Genomic DNA, 9197 nt, shown 5'->3' on the forward strand with positions numbered 1-9197 from the left:
TTATTTATTACTATTTTTAGTAAGATGGTTTTGACCACGGATAACAGACCAGGACTTCCATTCATAACATTATCTACAGATTTTTTGGAAGTCATCTCATTTAATTGTAAGTAAGCAAGTTGGGTTATGTAACTTGTGGCAATCTCATTACAATAAAATTACATAATGTGAATAGACGTTAGAGCAGGCCTCAAATTTTATATATGAACTCGTCCGTGATCATGATTTCTTGCCTGAGTCACGTCAGATAGTTTTGGCGGTAATGGTGACAACAAGACAAGAAAGACAACAACTCATGATCCCTCGCTATTTCACTACATCATAGAACTACAACCTCTGTTATTGTTTTGATTGATATCAATTACATACTATACCTTTAAGGTCAGAATGCCTATGTAGGCCCGGTTTCCACCAGTACTAAAAATATTTCTTTGTCTATTTTTCTACTTTATTTAACGTTCACCTTTACCACAGAGCCCAACACAAATCAACACAAACACGTATACAGACCGATACATTGACGCATACTTGAAGTTCTAGTTCTAGCGACAAGTTCCAGCCACTGTGTTATAAACATTTAGGCACAAGAACGAGTCTAAGTCCCGACCGTATGTGTTATAAACATTTAGGCACAAGAACGAGTCTAAGTCCCGACCGTAGTGACGAGGAGGACGCTCCAGGCCTAGTAAATGTGCCCTGTGTGATGGACTTCACTGTTGTCTGTTTGGATGTGGATCAGGCAGAATTCCCTTAACCCACACATCACAGACCCAGTCTGTCACCGCCTCGAGGCGACGGGGCCATTCAGTTGCACAGACCACAGCACAAAATAAAATGCTGTGCCATTTAAGGCATTCCATAAACAACTGTATCACTCCGCCTCTTGTCCGGAGTCTACGCAGTGAAGAGTGGTTTTGTATCATGAGACTGGAGGGAGATTCGGGGAGCCACAGGGAAAAAGAACAATAGTTAAAACTTTAATTGGACGCAATTGGATTTGTGTAGTCGTAGTGGAGACGCCGAGTCCGGAGAGACGGCACCCGGGGCCGCGGTGCTTTTGGTGATCTTTGTGTATCAGTGGGAGTGATTCATGTCCCGGGGGACTCGCTGTCAGTAGCAAGGCTCCACGATCGCATTCCTTCTGATCCAGGCCATTATGAGTCCATTCAGCAGCGGCGGAGCCTGCTTACGCGGGCTTCTCCCTGGGCTGACCTGCTGAGCCGTCCGCCGGGCCTGACTCAACACGGCCGCTAATCCACACCTCACAGAGTAATAACACAGACTTAGACTCAAGTCTGGGGATCAAGTCATGCAACCAGTCGCATGGGATGTGCATAACAAGATCGGCAGACATCCCCTCTGGTATCACAACTATAGGCACCACTATGTCCACAGTGGTCCACACTGTGTTCACAGTTTGACGCAGTCACACGCGTATGCGCGCACGCGCACACACAAACACACACACACACACGCACACGCACACACACACACACACACACAAATGTGAATATACACTGAGCTGCACATGCACATTAAGCCCGTTAAGGTCCGTCTCATTGCACATGGTTTTATGAACCATGTGAACCAAACAAACCTGCAAAGATCAAAAGAATCCCAAGATTATCAGCTGTAGGCGCTTTTTTGAAAAGCATCAGCAGATCAATAGTGAGGTTATCTGCGCTATCTCGCTTTCTGACCTCTTTTCCTGAAAGCCGGCATCAGCAGGGTCAGAGAAACAATGTGGCGGCGGCGCGGTAAAGACAGAAGCAGCCATTGTGCCCAATAAAATGTTCCCATTCCATCGGCCTTTGTCTAGTGAGTGATGAAGACGGATCACCTTTTGACGTCCGGATTAAGTTACGTTTATAATTGCACTATGTCATTTATAATGGCCCCAGTGCATTAAGCTTCATTATCCAGGCATTCCTCTTAGCGGCTTCATAGAGGGGTGTCTACAGGTAGAGAAGCCCGGTAGGTGAAAGCCCCACCCTGTCTAACCCCTATACCCCCCTGCGCCCCCCCACCCCACCCCCCCACACTTCTCCTCATTATTGTTTGGAACGTCACCACTTGGTTGCGAGGCCTCTGAGTCGATAAGCAGCCTAATGATTGGCTGTCAGGTCCCAGCGGTGCTGCACATTCTGTGGTGCGGGCGCCATCTCGCCCTGAGGGGGTCCCACCACAGCAGGGGGCTTTCCCTGCGTCACACTGTCCTCATTCACTTTGAAGCACACACAGAAACACAGAAACAGCCTAGAGTTGTCGTTAATGTTGTTTATTGTGCATTAAAAGAGACTGCAATCAAACCCTCATAACTATCTGAAAACAACAAGCGGTTAATGGTGTCAGGCCTTGGATTTGTTTTGCCGTCGGCCATCTTCATTTATCACGTTTTAAAGGCACTGTAAACAATAATCTTTTTTGTACTGACTGATTATATAAAAAATGATATATATAAAAGGATCCAATGTTTATCTAGCCTAGGATGGAGCGGACACTCATTGTGAACGACTGTATTTATTATTGCTACCTGACTGCTAGTTAATTTAACCCTTTCCAAGTCCCACAGTGAAACATCCTTTCCAATGTCTGACATCATCAGCCCATGCAGCCCAACGTTTAATGTCATTCACACAGAGCATAGCAAGACAGGCAACAGAGGCTATCTGGGATCCACAGCAGCAATCACGTTGGCCGGCCCAGGACCGCACATCACCACCAAAGGCCCAGTCAGGTCATGAGTGAACTGCACACAACATTGCAAACAATGCAAAGACACCCATAGCATCTGTTTCCTTGTTAAAGATGCAATGTGAAAATGAAAAACATCTGTTGGTTTTTTTTCTGCTTAATTGCAGAGGTTTCTGATGACAGCACTACCTCATGCAGGCCTTGGCCAAACAAAGGTTATATAAAGCCCATATCTCAGTTAGGGTTTAGTGACCGTGAACATGAAGTGCTGTCATTACCAATTCATGTGAAGTAAATATCTCCCAGAGAAAGCCAAAAGCCAGGTTGAAAAGTACAGAAAAGTACAGAATATTTTTTTTTTCATACTATTGAAGAAGCCTTTTGCTTCATTCAGGGAAGGATAGAAATTGAATAGAGTATTTTAATAAACTGAAAAAGCACTTCTGGGCAACCTCCGCATATCGCTGACGTCCAGCACAAGATGTCCAGAACAAGACGTCTGTGTGAAAATTGGTACATTTTGTTAAGTATTTCCTGTGCGGACAGCAGAGCGGGTAATGGTGTTGTTCTCTCCGAGCCCCCCCCCCCCCCCCCCCACCCCCCCCTGCTCCTCTGTCCCCCTTCAAGGATGCTCATTAGAAGACTAACCAGCGTCGGGGTTTGATAACTGCCCTGCTCGGCGGCGTCACTCCCGCAAATTGCCGTGGCTCCCACTTAAGAGCCGGCCGTTGATAGCGGTATCAGCAGACAGGCTCGCCTCGCGGAGACAAAGTGTCCGGCTCCAAACGACCTCCCGAAATAGACAAGTGGTGCATTGGACCGCGGCCCCCGGGCCCCCTTGGCCACAAAGCGGAGGAGTCTCTGACAAGGGTCCTGCTCAGGAAGGGCTTGTCATCGGGACCATTGCTGTTAATGGCCCTCAGATATTGGAGGAAGGCGGGCAGACGCAGAGCAAACCTCACGGAGCCCTGCTGCGCTGCTGGCCCCGACCCCCTAGCAGCCTATAGCTCTCCCCCGCAGCCGACCCGGCCGCGCCACAGACAGGTCAGACACAGCGCCGCCGGGCCGGAGTGGGAGCCACTCTCTACCGCCGAGCTGATAATGATTACGGTGGTTCACAATCACTAACAGTATGAGGCCTGCTCTCTCTCTCTGTGGTCTGGACATGAACGCACCAGCGTGCAGCTCCCCCCCCCCCCCCCGCTCCAAAGTGGCTGTTTATTGTTATACTCTGAGCAATAACTCCAATATGAGCCGTTGCGGGTTGTTTTTGTTTCATTCTCTGGATTCACGTGCATATATATTTGCCGTTTGTGAAACGCGCGTTTTCGTCAGCAGACGGCTATTGCTAAACGCGTAGGCGATTACCATGGGATGGGCAACATGAATAGATGGCGAAACAGAGGGATTGAAGCACCAAGGCATTGCGCTTGTGTCCGCTATGGGAGCCTGTCTTTCCATGTGATGATTTATAGTCATACAGAGGGCATCACTCACTGTTCTGAAGCCTAACCCGAGTCCAGATCCTCCCAAAAGAGTCACTTATTCTGTCCTGCACAGGGATAGTAATGACTATCCCTGTTGCTACGCTTCCACTTCAGCTCCTCTGTAGTAAATGACCTACACTGACATTACACTACATTGCATTTCTTTAGCTGACGCTTTTGTCCAAAGTAACTATAAATATATTCAACAATGAAGAAATATCCCAAAAAAAGTGTAAGAATCATTTGAGTAAATAGAATTCATAAAACAAGCAAAGCCCCTGCATAAACGTGCCGCAATACAGAAACAAGAGATATCAAAGTATTATTATTAATATTATTTGAATCTTCTTGTGAACAGATGAGTTTTCAGCCTGCGGGGGGGAGGCGGGGTAGGGTTCCAGCCGTCCTGAGGTCAGTGGGGAGCTCTCTCCACCGTTGTGGAGCCGGGGCCGATAACAATCGAGATTCTGTTACGCGGCTGCTGGGGTTCCCCCATACTGAGGGAGCAGCGAGCCGTTTGGCAGCCATGGGGCGTAGTGGACTGGCTGGGGCGCGTATGGTTTGACCGTGTGCTGGATGCAGCACATCTTGGCAAGCGCTGGGCGACTTGAATCGGCTTGGGGCAGCAGCCACCAGCGAGCCAGGGTAGCAGGGTGTGGAGGAGGGGTGAGGTGAAGGGGAGAACTCTGGAAGGCTGAGGACACCGCTGGCCGGCCTCACTCTGGATGAGCCCGCAGAAGAGCAGTGGTACATGCAGGCAAGAGCAGCCAGAAGGGAGTTACCGTAGTCTAGGAGTGAGAAGAGAGCCTGGACCCAAGCCTTGGTGGTCTTCTGGGTGAGGGACGGATGTATTCTCCTGATGTTGTACAGCATGAAGCTGCAGGAGCAGGGGGGTCGCAGCGATGTTGGCAGCGAATGACCAGAGCTGGCCATTCAGTGTCCCACCAAGGTCCCCTTGCCGTCCGAGTCGCAGGCACCACCCGAGTTGTCGTTATTGATGGAGAGGTTGTGCTAGGGAGATGTCTTCCCCGGAAGGAAGAGCAGCACTAGTCTAGTCCAGACTGAGCTCAGTTGGTGTGTGGACATCCACTGAGAGATGGGCCAGATGCGCAGAGATGTGTGTGCTTCTACACTGTGAGTGTGAAGGGAAGAACATGCAATCAATGGGAGAACAGACAGGGATGTCCAGACAGCATCCTCACTGGTTATGGGCGGCTGGCGGGAGAAGGCAAGGAATGATGATACAATTATCCCCCTCTGGTCATTCACAGTGAGCCTCAGCAGCAAGCAAAGGACCATTTGAAACCCAATGCTCAGTGATACCTACAGATATACTGTGGCCAATGGGGTTTGAGTAGCTGGGAGTCAAACAGCCGCCTAACCACGAGACTATCCTGCCCGAACATGTAAACATATTATTGTACTTAAGAACATTTGTATGCAGACAGATCTCCCTTCTGATACCATTGATCCAATTCAGTATCGCAGCACCATCTCTGTCAGCCTTCTTATCAACGGGAGATGCATCTTCACGTGTCTCTTCAAAGGGATCCCCGGACACCGCCGGCAAACTCTAATCAATCGGCTCATCTCTGGGCTTTGTAGCTGCGCCCAACATGTGAACAATGGATCTTCTTAAGAGGTATCACGGTATCCGCATCGGGGGCAGCGGTCCAGCACATGACTAATGGCACTCCATTATATATGCTAATGCTAAGCTAACGCCGCCACCGGCTGGCATTGAGTCAGCCATCGCTAGCGGAGATGAGATCATGTTTGCTGAAAGGAGAACCGAGTCGATGAAAAACGCATGATGGCAGGGGGGAAAAATACCATCTTCATAAACGCGCCGTTTCTCAGCGTTGCGGCCGCGTGCCAGGGAGGAGGGGGGCGAGTGGTCATTACGGCGCTTAAAGGGTAACGACTGCTAACTCTGATTCACTCTGATCTGGTATCTTAAGAGGAAGCCACGCAGTGCCTGCCAGTCTGGCGCTCTGCAGCAGCAGCAGCTCCTCGTATGACCTCAGCGGCGAGGGGGGGGCCCCGCCGGGCCCCGCTCACAATGGGCCCGGCCTGCCGCTGTGACCCGCGGCCCTGGTGCTGTGTGTGTACGCGCCGCCGCCGCCGAGCCTGAGAGCACAGGAGGAAATCCTGGTACAGAACACACCCGGAAACAGAGTAGCCGTTCTAGTTTAGCAGGTCTATCCTTAGAGGTCAAACTTAGCCCTGTAGGCCCCTTGGCGCCCGCTCCAACCCACCACCACCACCCCTCCTTCACCCCCCCCACCCCCCCCCCCCCTCGCCTCTCCCCCCCTCCTCCCCTCCCTCCACCCCCCCCACAGCCTCCCTGAAGACATTCCAGCCCCTGTAGCGTCACTCAAAACAGCACAGATCTGTCCACGTCTCATCCCTGTGCCTATGTAATAGCCTTTGCTCAGTTTATATTTTCCAATACTGCATCATGCAGGGTTTAGCCAGAAGGCTGGCAGTACTGCCAACAAGTTTTACAAACACGGCACAGCAAGAAAGCTGTTCCGAGGGGGTCCCGTTCTCAAAGACCCCTTGATCCTTATAGAGGCATGAAAATAATTAGCTATGGTGCAAATATGAGATCTTAATCATATTCAAGGCATGAACATCTGGACTGAGACTTTCCTTTTTTCACCCCTTCTTTACACACTGGTTCTCCGCTGTGAAGCCCTTTGTGAAGAACGTGTACATTTGATTCTGTCTGTACTCGACGAAACCACACGGAGCACCTGGATTTATCAGTTCAGACGCAGAATATAAAACACATGGTTTGCTTCCTTGAACACAAAGTGATCTCCTCCTCGTCAGACAGCCAGACAGCCAGACAGCCAGACAGCCAGACAGTCAGACAGTCAGACAGCCAGACAGTCAGACAGCCAGACAGCCAGACAGTCAGACAGCCAGACAGTCAAAAAGTCTGACAGTCCGACAGTAAGACAGTCCGACAGTCAGAGAGTCAGACAGTAAGATAGCCGGTCAGTCAGAGAGTCAGACAGTCAGACAGTCAGACAGTCAGACAGCCAGACAGTCCGACAGTCCGACAGTCAGATAGCCAGACAGCCAGACAGTCAGACAGCCAGACAGCCAGACAGCCAGACAGTCAGAAAGTCTGACAGTCAGACAGTCAGACAGTAAGATAGTCAGACAGTCAGACAGTCAGACAGTCAGACAGTCAGTCAGACAGTCAGACACTCAGTCAAACAGTCAGACAGTCAGACAGTCAGACAGTCAGACAGTCAGTCAGTCAGTCAGACAGTCAGACAGCGCTGAAGCAGAACGCCCCGACGTGGTCAGTGCTCTGCCTCGCTGTGTTCCTGCGGCGGCCGGCTCGTCACTCTCCGGTAAACAAGTGTCACTGGCGAGAGGGGACCGGAGCCCGTCCCCCCCCCTGAGCCCCGCCTCCTCTGACCGGCCCGCCGGTCGGCGGCGGCGGGGGCCCCATTCGTCACGCCGTGTATTTACAGGCGGTGTCAGCGCCGGGTGGAGCAAGACGTCTCTGCTGGGACGGCACGGCGGCGCGCGGGGCGCCAGGCCCCGGGGCCTCCCCCCTCGGCCCCCCCTCTGTTTACTTTCTAAACAGGCCTCTGTTTGGACTTACATCAGTGTAGGGGAGAATATCTAAGAAAACGAGGAAGGAAATGTGCGGAAAACAAAGGAAAGGGAAAGAAAGCCTCTGTGATAGCCGCTGGCCCCGCGCTGTTCCTGATTACGGCAGAGCTGCGGAGCGCAATGGCGCCGCCGAGATCGGCCATCCAGGGCAGGCGGGCAGCCCAGACTGATGGGGGGGGGGGGCGGGGAGGGGGGGAGGGGGGGGAAGGGGGGCGGGGGGGGTAGTGGCGCTTGCAAAATACCAAATAGAGGAGCCGTCAGGGAGCTCTCGGGCTGTTTATGTATTTTAGATGGCTGTTTTTGATTTCATAAAGAAGGAGAAGAAAGATGGACGCCTCACACACGCAGGGAGCTTGTTTTGCAGCGCAATTATGCAACATGGTGTGAGTTCGAAGGCACAAAAGGACTCGATAGGAATAATATCAGATAGGGAGAGAACAATGTTTCAGTAACACAAGACGAAGGATAAAAAGTGTTTAGGATAATATTTACTTTGTCCCAATATGTTTTCAGACAGAATGTCTTTGTGCTGGCAGTAAGCAAACAAAGCAGGGGAGAAATACGAGGGAAAAGTGCCCAAAGATTCCCCCAAATCTCAATCATTAAGTGTATGTGGACCACGGATCGTTTGGTTTTGCCATATAACATATAGGTCAACGAATTAACCCTACAGCTAAGAATCTTCTGCACTACTGATACTGTTGAAAAATATGGTTTGTCATTTGTGTGTGTGTGTGTGTGTGTGTGTGTCTGTGTGTGTGTGTGTGTGTGTGTGTGTGTGTGTGTGTGTTATTGTGTGTGTTGTGCTGTGTGTGTGTGTGTGTGTGTGTGTGTGTGTGTGTGTCTGTCATGTGTGTGTGTGTGTGTGTGTCTGTCATTGTGTGTGTGTGTGTGTGTGTGTGTGTGTGTTGTGTGGGTGTGGGTGTTATATGTATGTGTGTGTGTGTGTGTGTGTGTGTGTGTGTGTGTGTGTGTTTGTGTGCGTGTATGTGTGGTGGGTGTTATTGTGTGTGTGTGTGTATGTGTGTGCGTAATTGTCTTGTGTATGTGTGTGTTATTGTGTGGGTGTTATTGTGTGTGCGTGTTATTGTGTGTGCGTGTTATTGTGTGTGTGTGTGCGTGTTATTGTGTGTGCGTGTTATTGTGTGTGTGTGTGTGGTGTGTGTCGTGTGCGCGGGGCCTGCGTGCTTGCACATGAAAGTGCACTATAGTCAGGGATATTTCCGGTCTCAGAGCCTGGCGTGTCCTGTCTGCCCTGCGTCTCTCTCAACAGACTCTCTCCCCACATCTCCCCCGGGATCTCTCCGCAGTCAATTATGCACATCACGTCGGCAGACTTCTTCAAGTTTTTGTTTTTCCCTCAAAGAATACGTTTGC

This window comes from Micromesistius poutassou, assembly GCF_964030765.1.
Source record: "Micromesistius poutassou genome assembly, chromosome: 13".
NCBI classification, from domain to species: domain Eukaryota; kingdom Metazoa; phylum Chordata; class Actinopteri; order Gadiformes; family Gadidae; genus Micromesistius; species Micromesistius poutassou.